The sequence below is a fragment of the Hippopotamus amphibius genome, chromosome 17 (genome assembly GCF_030028045.1).
Source record: "Hippopotamus amphibius kiboko isolate mHipAmp2 chromosome 17, mHipAmp2.hap2, whole genome shotgun sequence".
Lineage (NCBI taxonomy): Eukaryota > Metazoa > Chordata > Mammalia > Artiodactyla > Hippopotamidae > Hippopotamus > Hippopotamus amphibius.
In genome coordinates, this window is record NC_080202.1 from 17,006,712 (window position 1) to 17,019,555 (window position 12,844).

Below are 12,844 nucleotides of genomic sequence, written 5' to 3' on the forward strand. Positions count from 1 at the left end.
TGGTCTCGTGACGTCACAACGCGGTGGCCCGCCTCCCGACGTTCGAAACGTGACAGCCTGGGCTCGGCGCCCCGCCCTCCCTCCCGGGCGCGCGCGGGCGGGCGTTGTCCTGGGGACTGGACCCGGGAGCCGGAAGAGCGCGGGGGCGGAAGAGGAGGAGGAGGGGCCGCACCCCTAGCCCAGGCCCAAACGCAGGGCTGGAACCTGCCGACTGTGCGTTTAACTCTGCCTGGTTATCCCGGCCGGGGGCCCAGCATGGTGTTTATAAGTTGAAACGCCTTTGAGAAGGCAAACAGAATTGTATAATACGTATTAGCCCACAGCGTAAAGACTCCATGGAATTTAAACTGACCGAACTGTAAAGAACAAAAAACACATTTCAGGTTTTAACCCGACTTGGCCACCTCCCCGGCCCTCATGGTCTGGGGAACTGGAGGTTGCACTGATGGAAATGATGAGAAGACTGACTGTCGCTATGCACCACACGTCCGGCCGCGACCGTTCTGACGAGAGCCAGCCGGTTTGGGGAAGGGCCGAGGTGACCCGACTTGAGCAGGGAGACCCGGGCCTGATGGCGTCCCGCCCCGCCGCGAGGCCTCCCGGGCTGTCTTTGTCCTGGCTGCTTCGTGCAGCCGGGCCTGCCTCGGGGCTGCAGCGAGGCTGGCGGTCAGCGTGGACCCAGCCACTGGCCACGCTAGAGGCCACCGCGTCTGTCTGCTCAGAAGCAGCCCTTCCTGCACCCAAGGTCTAGGCCTCCGGGAGGCAGCTCACCATTCCCAGAGGAGAGCTGATAAACGTGTCAGTGTCTGCCAGAAGCCAAGTCGGTTCCGGTTTACAGGAGACGTATTTCCGTTTTAATTGGCTCTTCTGTGGACTCTGAACCTAGTTCCAAAGGAGGAAAACTAAGGCTGGGAATTTCAAATATGCAGCAGATACCGATGGGAGAGGAGTCGCATAGCCAAACTCTTGAGAGATCTCAAGTGACAGCACCTAGGTGTGGCTACTTCATCTTTCTCTTTGCATAAGGATAATTCTTCCAGTAGGGAAATGTTGAATAGCAGGTACAAGAAATCACCCCCCCCCCCGTTTTTTTCTTTTTAATCATTTTGTTACATTCAGTCAACATGTTTATTGATGGCTTACTCTGTGCCAGACACTAGGGCTAGTTGTTGAATATTTATAGTAGAACAAAAGAAAATTGTAATGCAGTCTTGTAGCTCAGATAGCAATATTCCTATCAGTCCCTGTTAATTCTTCTAACCAATTGCTGTTACCTCTATTTAGATGGAAAATACCAGTTCTTGAGTGTCTGTGAATTGTTTTGGTGGCTTTTTCGTACAATTGTTTAATTCCACTCTATTACTGTAGTCAACAGACTTCCAGACCATCTTCTCAATGGGCAAATTATGACAGTGGAATGAAAAATAATTGTGTGATTTGTGTACTCAGTAGTGATAATATCTAATTTTTATTGGGTCCATGCTACCTGTCACGCACTGTGCTATGTAAGTGCTTTTGTGGGTTAACCCACTTAATACCCATAGCAGTATCATTTATATTTTACTAAGTTAGTAACTTGATAATAGTTACAGAGCTCCTAAGTGATAAAGTGCTAGATTTGCACCTGAACTTGTCTTCTGCCCTGCCCTACTTCCATGCTACTTGTCTCTCATAAATGAACCCTAGCCTGAGAAGCAAATATGTACCTGCCGTTTCATATCTACATTTGCTATGTTAATGTCAAATCCGAATGGCTGTCTTATCCCCTGCATATCCCTTGAAGTTGAGATTCTCCAGAGTTCTGTTCTCGTTCCACAGCTTTTCTCTTCTTCCAGGTTCTCCCTGCATTATGACAACCTCCCTTTGGGGTTTAACTACCAGCTCTATGTGAAGACTCTCAAGTCCAGACCTGATTTCTCTCTTGAGGTTCAGATTTACATATTAAGATACTTAGAACTGAGAACGTCGTCTTCTCTCCCAAAGCTGCTGCATCTTTTATATTCCCTACCCTGGTGAACACGTCCATCCAGTCACCCAAGCCAGAAGCTAGAGTGTCTTTAGAGTCTGGCCACTCTCCTCCCTCAACCCCATGTGGCATCAGTCAATCCACAAGCCCCGCCGGTATTTTCTCTTAAACTGTTCTGGAGTCTGTCTTCTCTGTTCCAAAACCGCTGCTGCTGTCTTAATTCAAGAGCTTGTCATGTCATCTCTCTTAACAATCCTTTATAACCTCACACCCTGAGAAACCACCATCAATAGCTTGGTGCTTTTCCTCCTAGTCTTTAAAAAATTTACTAGCTGTGTGTCCTTGGGCAAATTAGTTAACCTCCCTATGCCTCAATCTTCTCGTCTATAAAGTGGAGATAGTAATAATACCTACTTCACAGTTTTGAGAATTAAGTAAGTGAATATAAGAAAAACATTTAGAACGAGGTCTGGCAATAGAGTGTCAGACACAAAGTGTAAGATGTAAGTATTAGGTACTGTTTTTCTACATAGTAATCCCAGCTAACTGCAAAATTGAAAGATCAAAATCTCATAAAAAAATAAGGGATTGGCAAAGAGCCATAAAAACAACATCTAGTATATGTATAATCAAAATCATAAGTAAAAGTTCTGGAAAGCATTCCCTTCCCAAAAAAAGCTGACCCAACCACCAAACACCTGTTCTCTTGAATCACATTCTTGAGTTGTTCAGAAAACTTTGCTCCCATGTGGTTATCTGCTAAGCCTGATTTAGTCATAATTTTTTATGTGGATATCATTTCTTTTGAAGTTTTTGAACCAACATTTACTATCTTGAAAAATCATTTTAAAAAAATTTAAATCCTCTTTTATTCCATTTTCTCACATCTCAGCAAAATGTTATATTAACAGTCTGGCATTTTCATGTAATTATATTTTTTAAGGATATGTTTTTCTACACCATTTTCTTATACTGACAGGGAAATACATAAGCATGAGAGAGGGAAGCAAAAATTACTACAGTCTTGTTCAAGAAGAGTAACCACTTTATATGTAAATAATTAGAATTTTGGAGTAGACTACAATATAAAATTTTGTCTTGCCTTTTTTCTTTCTTATGATAAAATAATGTTTTCCTATGTAGATTAAAAAAAACTTGTCACCACATCATTGTAGGTAACTTCATTTGGAGGTGGAGTTTTTTCCTTTACTCCTTCAGAATACATAATACGTAATAGTGCAGAAAGGTGGGCTTCTCCTGTAATTAAACTTTCATTACTCATATGGACACTGTAGGTGTATTTCCCTTGATGTGATGAATGTATCCAATTCAAAATTGTGGCCTGTTTTGGGAGAATCCATATTCACCAAAAGTTAGAGCAATTCAGGTGGGTTGCTGTAAGCTATGTGTCCACACAGGCCTCTGAAGTTACAGACAACCTCTAAACTTTAAATTAGCTTTAAATTAGAAAGGAATCTGGCAGGATCTTATTTCTGAATGTGTATCTCGGTGAGAGTAGAAAGTGTATCCCTTTCCTATAACTAAAGGGAAGCAATGTTTACTTAAAATAACAAACATGACTTTAAAAAAAAACCCACAAATAATTGTACAACAGGAGTTTGAAGTCTACTGCCACCAGAAAAACAAAACAAAACAACAAACCAAGATCCAAAATGCCAAATATTTTATTGTCCCCTAGTGTGGTTAAATCTCAAAGATGAAGAAGATTGCCATAGTCTTTGTTTTGTTTTTTTTTTTAATTTATTTGCTGTGTTGGGTCTTTGTTGCTTCACGAAGCCTTTCTGTAGTTGTGGAGAGCAGGGGCTACTCTTCATTGTGGTGTGCAGGCTTCTTATTGCAGTGGCTTCTCTTGTTGCGAAGCACAGGCCCTAAGCACTCGGGCTTCAGTAGTTGTGTCTGGCAGGCTCTAGAGCACAGTCTCAGTAGTTGTGGCGCACCGGCTTAGATGCTCCTCGGCATGTGGGATCTTCCCAGACCAGGGCTCGAACCCGTATCCCCTGCATTGGCAGGTGGATTCTTAACCACTGTGCTAGCGAGGGAAGCCCTGCCATAGTCTTTTGACCCTCTATTGACCAAGACCAAACAAACAAACAAAAAAAGTTAAGAACAGCTTCATTGTTTAAGCAATAGGAGAATTGCTTGTGTGCCTGTTTGTTTTGCTATTTGGGCCTTTTTGCTATTGTTGCTACAGCTCCCCAACACTAAGCCTAAGAATTCATCCAAAGTTATTCAGTGCTTGGGTACTAGAGCAAGAGTTTCAGATCTTGGAATCTGTGGAGTTAAGTCTGGGATCCTGGATTGAAGAGTGTGGAATTTGCTCAGCATTTAGCTGGGCAAGCATAATTTATACACATAAATATGTGCATTAATAAATAGTAATAGATACCTCGATAATTGTGGAACATACAGGAAAAATAAGAGAGCCCAGAGGAAAACTCTGGAGGCAACTCCTTTTGGCTGTGGTAGTCTTGCTGGGGATGAAACGACTAGAAATGCCCCTACTTTTACCCTGCTGTCTTATTTTCACTTTTCTTCCTGATTCCACATTTTTTGTAGGGTGTTTGACAGTGTGGTATGAGCAGAATGTTAGTATCAGGTTTTCAAAGATGTATAACTTGATCTTAGTTTACAGCTATACCCAAAATGGCTCAAAGTGTGGAAAATGGTGTAGCCAGTCTATATGTTTCTCTGTGTCAGCCAGAATGCTCCTGGAAGCCTACAGGAAATTATCATATTATATCTAAAAGGGTAAGCAGAGGCCCTGTCTCCTGCGTTCTATAGGATTCCCAGAGCTGGCTGCTGAGCTGACTCAGCTCCATCCTCTTTTCCTCTCCTTACCTCCAAACTCAGGGCACTTACAGTCAGGCTCAGTCCTTTAGCTCAGTCCTGGACCTTCAGGAGACATCTGTTTAAAATGGAACATTCCATGCTGTGATGGAGATTTTCCTCATATCAATCATTTTTCTCTTCCTCTAATAGAGCTTTGCATTTTCATTTTTCTGAATATTCCAGCCTATGACCTTTCTGTAGAGATTATGAGGGGGAAGAAAATCTTTCACCAACTTCATGAAAGGCAAGGGTTTCTCTCACTTGTCCTCCCCTCTGTTCTTTGGGAAATGCTTCTGTACTCTTCTCATCTCCAGATGCCTGACTTTTGGGGCAACTTTTTAAGTCAGCTGTTTCTTTCTCCCTTCTGGTGGAGGGTGCCAGCTTGGCTGAAATTTTAGTCTTCCTCCAGGGACGCAGAGAGTCCTGTGGACAGCTCACAAGCTATCTCTACTCGAACTGCTGGCCCTAGCCAGTCTCGCCCCAGCCAGTCTTGCCCCGTGGAATGGATTTGAATGAAAGATCTTCCAATTGATACCTTTCCTTGCTAACATATGGTCATCGTTTCTTTTAGGCTGAGAAATTTCTGACTGATTTCCAACCCTCCTCCATATCATTTCTTTCTAAGTTCTTTTTTTTATCTTCCATATTGTTTTACTTTCCGAATTTGTTTTTTCCTTTCTATGATATGAATTCTCTTGGTATAATGAATATATTTCATTTTCTCTACTCGGTTTTAGGTTCCTTTCAGTTCCTTTCTTGATCTTGGAGTCATTTTTAGGACTTTGCATATAATCGATATTCAATAGATGTTTGTTGAGTGGAATTGAATTGAATCTTTCATCTAACTTCCTACTACAGTATTTGAGGTAAATTTAGAAAGCAAGTGTTTCTGTTACTCTACAAAAATCAAGAGAAATCAAATTCAAAAGTTTGCTAGTAGAAGAGTTCAAAAATTGAGGCAATTGTGATGGAAGACAATAAAAAAGTATATATAGTATGACTTAGCTTATTAGTTTTACCTGGGAAAATAAGTGTATTGAAGAAATCATCTCCAATGTATAGTTAGGAGTCTGTGAGACTAGCATTTAAACTAATTTCTCAGAGGCATAGACTCATTTTCAGACTCATAGCTGGAAGGGACCTTGAGATCATACAGTATAACCTTATTTTACAGATGATGAAACTGATATTCGATTGTACAAATGAGTTTCTCACATTCTTGCAACTAGTTAGTAAAAGAATGAAGATGGGGCACAGTTCTGCTCACGAGGAGACCGGCACTTTTCATATTGCACTGTAGTTCATTTAGCATACTGTGGTTATTTGTATACATGCCATCTCCCCTCAAAATGTCATTGGTTAATTGAAGACAGAAGCCGTACCTTTTTCACCTTGCTATTTGTGGAAGATGAAAGTATAATGCTTGGCAAACATGGCTGCCAAATAGAGGCACTCAGTTAACTCCCTTTGGATTAAAAAAGTTCTTACTTGATGAAATGTGTTTCTTTTGGCCTCATGTTCATGAGAAGCCACTTTTTAGCTCTTCATTAAATATTTATTGATTACCTACTATGTACCAATTACAATGCTGATATCAAAATGAGAATTAAAACGACGATCTCCTTGGGGAGTGGGGGAAAAAAATGAAGATCTGCTTTCAGCTTTGAGTCCATATTAAAATATTACTGTGGGGTATTAAATATCTCAATTAGAAAGGAAAGGAAGTGAGTTCTCAGCTGATTTATTTCCTTTTTATAGACTCATTTGCACTTTACAGAATTTTAGTGCTAAAGGGAACTTAAGGCTCCCTAAGATCACATTTTCAGTAAATGGCGAAGTTGAGGCCCAGAATGAATGTCACCTCCTTCAAAATCCAGTATTCTTTCCGTTACAAAGAATTCCTTACTTTCTTTTGCATTTTTGGGACAACATATGCATTGGTTACACTTATGAATGTTAATAAAAATGGAGATGCATATTTCTTTTGGATTAGATATCAAATGCCTCAGGGTGGGGGTGGGGGTTAGTGTTATGGAGAGAAAACAGGGCAACCGATTCTTAATCAAAAAACAGAAAATGTCCTAATCATCTGCTTCACATGATAGGATACTAGAGCCAGAATGTTGCTTAGAGACCACCTGAGCAAGCCGTGTTAGTTACAGATGAAGATGCTGAGGCTCAGCTTCACCAAAGTCACACAGTAGGTTTCTACCAGAGGCAGGACTAGAATCCAGGTCCTGGGACTCCCCATTCATGAGGCCAGTGTTTCCCAAACTTTCATCATTTGAAAACTACCTTTTCAATGTGTCCAAATCCACATATCATTTATGTTAATATTTACTTAATTATCTTTATTTGAATCAAGTTTTTGTTGTTGTTGTTTTGGTTCTTATTTTTTTGTGGGTTTTTTTGGCCACGACTTGCGGCTTATGGGATCCTAGTTCCCCAACTAAAGATTGAACCCAGGCCCTCAGCAGTGAGAGCACAGAGTCCTAACCTCTGGACCAACACGGAATTCCCTATTTTTTAAATTAAAAATTTTCTAATATGTATTTTAAGACTTCCATTTACTCTTAAGAAAAAATGTTGCCATTATCATAAATGGAAAACCAGTGTTGTTTGCTATAACTAGAAGACATACATAAAAATTAAAATTTTGGAAATATTTCTAAATTCTGCTTTATTACTCCTCTTGCTGAAGGCATGGCTCCTGAGGTTTATTCTCTTTTTTTAAAGAGAGAAACAACAAGTGTTAGAGAACCCAAATGAGAACTACTTCTTGATGTAATTAAAGGGAGTCCCTTTCTCATTTTTTTGTCATTTTTGCAGCAGCCAAAAAATGCTTTGTATACCGCCAGGAATTCATACTCCACATTTTTGGAAACACTGCCCTGACCTATAATAGCATGTATTGAAAATGCATTTTGACCCTGTGCTCTCATTCTTGGGTAACGTATTTTATAAACATTAATTGGCTCTTATCTAACCTGTGTCTTAAGGGCATATATTGTTATTTTTTCATCCCACAGAGGAATGAACTGAGTTCCAAAGAGGTTTGGAGAATTATTCCAGCACAGTGATAAGTTTGACTGAGCCAGGGGCAAACAACCTAGGCTTAAATTCCTGATAAGGATTTGGCCATCTTCCTCCCCTTGATGTGATCTGGAAATCTAGGAGTTGTGCAATCCTTGTGGCCTGCTCCAGCTGTCAGGCAAAGCCCTGGGGCGGGTGGGGCAAAAGCTAACCTTTAAACTCAGTCCAGCCCTTGCCAGGTTAGGTCATTTAATCCTCCCAGCGGACGTATCCTGTTTCACAGAAAGGGAAACAGTTTCAAAGAGGCTAAGTAACTTTCCCAAACTTCTAAGAGGCAGGGCCAGGAGGTAAACCCCCCTTCCTACTTCTTAAACTCCTGTGCTTCACTGCCATCATGAAAGTATACATTTGGAGACCTGGAATCCAGGTTGATTTTGCCACCCAACTGAAATATAATACCGTTAAAAAAATCAAAGGATCCTGAGCATTATCAACTCTACCTGCTTTGCCCAGTCATGAGCTTCCTTAGTTTCCTCATCACCTCACACAGGGACACAAGCGGATTCACACACTCCATCTCTCTTCCCTGCATAAGTACCATTTGGCCCTTATTTTATTTTGTGTCATACTGTGACATGGTTAGAGCAATGGCAAAATTTGAGAAATCGGTTTAAAAAATTGAAATTCCCAAATTAGTGCTGTTAAGAATCAACACAGGGCTTCCCTGGTGGCACAGTGGTTAAGAATCCACCTGCCAATGCGGGGACATGGGTTCAAGCCCTAGTCCAGGAAGATCCCACATGCCGCACAGCAACTAAGCCTGTGGGCCACAACTACTGAAGCCCGTGAGCCTAGAGCCCATGCTTGGCAATAAGAGAAGCCACTGCAATGAGAAGCCTGCGCACCACAAGGAAGAGTAGCCCTCACTCTCCACAACTAGAGAAACCCTGCACACAGCAATGAAGACCCAACGTGGGCAATAAATAATTAATTAATTAAAAAGAATCAACATAAACTAGACTGATTTTTTTCAGATGTAGAAATAATCCATGCTGAAAGATAATTTATAAATCAACTTGGCTAGCTCCTAAATCTCATCAGGAAGGCCTTTGGGGAGGGGGTGGGGAGTTGACCCGAGGCTGAGGGGGACCTGCTTAGAGGCAGGGTATTAACAGGGAGATTGAAAGGACCTAAAGTGAGGGGAGGGGAGGAATCTTACTAACCAGGAATTCGGAGGGACTTGGGATGAGGGGCAAAGTGTGGGGGGATAGAGAGAGGGATGGCGGAGGGTGGGGGGACAGGAGATGACAAGGGAGGCAGTGCCCTCAGCCAAGTCGAAGACACAGACCTATTGCTCTTTTTTGCTCCCTTTGGGCAGCAGCTCCTCCAGCAGCCTGATATCTTGGACAATATTGTCATCTACTTTTCGCATTTCAGCAGGTCATTCATAAACACTTCCCCTTCAACCTCCAGGGACGCCCCACCCTACAGTACTCACACTGCCTAAGCCATGGCACTGCCATTTCCATGAGCCATTGTATCATATGCTTTAATGCCTACGTTTTGTAAATTATCTGGGGAATACCTTCAAATGGGGAAATAAGGGTTCCGTCTTTCAATTTTATTTATTGAAATATAGCCAAAAGTTAATGGACCCATCTCACATGAGGAGCTAGCAAAGTGACCTATCCTTCTTCTCAATGGCTTGTCTGATGACATCATTGATTTTGGGTGCTTCATTTACCATTTATTTCACCCCCAACACAGCCTATCTCTCTCACACACACACACACACACATACACACACACTAATCATTTTCCTTCTTTGTCAGTACGTGTAAGGATTGTGGGTAGGAGGTGGCATATAAGAAGTTGGGACCCCCTCTGATATCAATGCTTTGAAAAATTTTTAAACTAGTAATTATCACCAGAGAGATTCCAATTTTATTGATAGGCAGTTTGAAAGCACAAAGAAATTATTTTCAGAGTTGCAGAGCAAGGAATAGTGAAAGTCCTTGAGTCAGCGTCTAAGCCAACAGACAAAACCTCTCATTGTTTGCCAAGCTCTTCATTTGTTCTCTTGGAAAAAGTGATTTCAAACCAAAAGTGATTTCAAACAAACGTCTCTCAAAGGGAACTAAAACTTGAGGTAGGTGAGAAAGAATTAAGAGTGTATGTAGTCTGATAAAGGAGCTTGTCTTCAGGGCCAGACAATTTCCATCCCAGTAAAGAACCTACCAATGTGACCATGAAGCCAGGGTAGAAACTCTCTGATGAGAAGTCAGGAAGGACAGACATTAACCGAATTTGTAACTAGTGGAGGATTTGTACCCAAAGGGGTGGATGATAACGGACTGAAATTGACCTAGAGAAAGGTCTCTAGGAGGGATCCCTTGGGGAATTAGGAATCAGGAAGGTGAATGTGAACAGTCAGGAATCAGAAGGAACCATAGTCTGGAAAGTACATCATTTGGATCTAGAGAGGTGCCAGAGTTCAGTGGGAAAAGTCTGGAACTTGAAGTCTGGAATTTGAGTGTCTCTTCCTGACAATTCACATGACTTAGGGTATGCAGCCTTCTGTTCCAGTCTTAGAAATGCCTGCTGAATAAAAGGGAAAGTATGTGTGAAATGTTTTATGTCTCCAGAAGGAAAAACTATGTATAAAAGCAGGATAGTAATGTAATACTTATCATTCAGCTCTCAGGCTTCATTGGGCTCATTAGAAATTTATGTAGCTGGAATTACCAAATGACTTGGCTCTGAACCATGGAGGAGCAGGCAGTTCTAAAATGGATACAAGTGAATTAGTAAGATAATACCTATTTTATTGCTTTGAAGTAGGACTAGTAAAGCTGCTGAGTGTACAATTTGTTTTTCTTCTGCCAAAGTGGAACCATTTTCCCTGAACTTTTCCTTATGTCTTTCTTGTTGTTTTCCTCCCAAACATCTTTTTTTCTTTTTAAAAAACTCTCATGCATTTACTCCTTTGGAGGAGGGTACTGTTAAGGGGTTAGCTACTGAACTTTTTCCACCAACACCTTGACTTAAATTAGTCCTGATATTCCCAAGTTATATTTCTATATATGAACTAGGATGGAAAATAATAAATTTTCTAAGGGAAAGGTCAAATTGAGGATGTAGAAGAATGGGCAAGAAGTTGAAATCTGAGGGCTTGAGACACGAAAAGGAAATGAATGAGGCTAAACTGTAATCAAGGCAAGAGGGGAATCAGTTTTTTCTTAAGTGGAAATGATTGTTTATGGGCATCACTATACCAGTCCCAGAACTCAAGGCTCCTGGAGTCCATGAAACATGGCTCTGAAAGGAGATGCTTCAATGTGTTATCTTGTTTCAATAACTTCTTAAATTTTCATTCATTTAGTTCACAAGATATAGATAAGAGAAGGCAGAGAGCTGAGGAGGAGAGAGACTTGTTGCCAAGATTTTCTTTTTGTAGCAAAAGACTCTAAGCTCATTCTCTTATCCCTTGAAATCTTAGTTTCATATTCCTCCCCAAACTTGACCTTCCTTTCAACTTGTTTTGGAACCTCTCCAGAACTAAATTCTATTGTCCAACTCAACCGATAACCTTTACCTATTTCCTTTCTTCTTCTTTCTTTTTTAAATTAATTAATTTATTTGGCTGTGCCGGGTCTTAGTTGTGGCCTTCAGGATCTTTAAGTTGCGGTATGTGGGATCTAGTTTCCTGACCAGGGATTGAACCCAGGCTCCCTGCATTGGGAGTGCGGAGTCTTAGCCACTGGACCACCAGGGAAGTCCCCTATTTCCTTTCTTCTTGCCTGCCCTGTTACAAATAGGTGGCACAGAACTTGGCTTTTTATTAAAACTTTCTTGTAACCAATGTTTATTTTTATCAAAATATTCCACACCACTAAGTTTAGGGAGTCAAATGATGCTTTAAAAGGCTTCTACCAAAAGCAACATCTCCTGATGCCCTTGGCTCCCACTCATCATCACTTCCTGCCACCCAGAGACCACCGCTCAACTGGTTAAGTTGTTCTCTTCTGATGTTTACCTCCATATTACTAAGAAGAATATGTATATTATCTCTTTTTATTTTGTCCCAGAGCAATTTTTATAAGTTAGGCAATTGTGAAAAGCTTAAAGATGTGAACAAGCTGTTTATTTGATCAAGTCTATTGTTCTTCAAAAGTCAAGCATTGAGTTTAATTAATTAGTCTTCAAAGTACAAAATATACATAACCAACCTGCAGTGCATTATTCTGAATGATGATGTTTTTGGAAGTGCAAATCCAAAGAAGATAATGCGTTTACCCAACTCTAAAATCGATGTGATATAATCAGCCAGGATTCAGTCAGAGACTGGGAACCCACAGAAGCAGAACCCCCTAGGAGCTGTACTAGAGGGGTGTGTGTGTGTATCATGTACATTATATCATATCTAATCTTACACAATTGTGGGGCCTGTTTAAGCAGTCTCTCTGAAGCTGTTATCACCACACGTAATCCTGGAGCTTGAAGACTTCAGGGAAGGCAACCTGGAAGCGGAGATAGATATAAAGTAGGGAAAAGCAAGTAGAACCTGGAACATACAAGCATGAGTTAAAACGCCAGGAGGACAGACTGAAACCATGTTGGTTCTCACTGCCTCTAACTTTGATGGTATATGTAGCCTGTGGGAGAAGCTGTCTCCTTCATTATATATCTAGCCCCGGAGGTGAAAAAGCTGGAGAATGATGCAGGGGAGGGTGGAGCAGTTGTAGGTCCAGTCACTGTCCCACGCCAACAGGGTAGGCCAGCAGATAAGCAATAATGTGAGAAACAAAGTGTTTGCTTCTTTGCTTCCAAACCCCAAATCTATGTAAGAATGTCTCTTGTGGGTCACCCGAGCCAGAAACATACAGGGAGGGAATTCTGAGTAATTATTATTATCATAATAAATACATAGTTCAGGATTCAGGTCTGCATCCTGCCCTCTTACCAAGAGGACAATGGAAAAGTCATCTAACAATC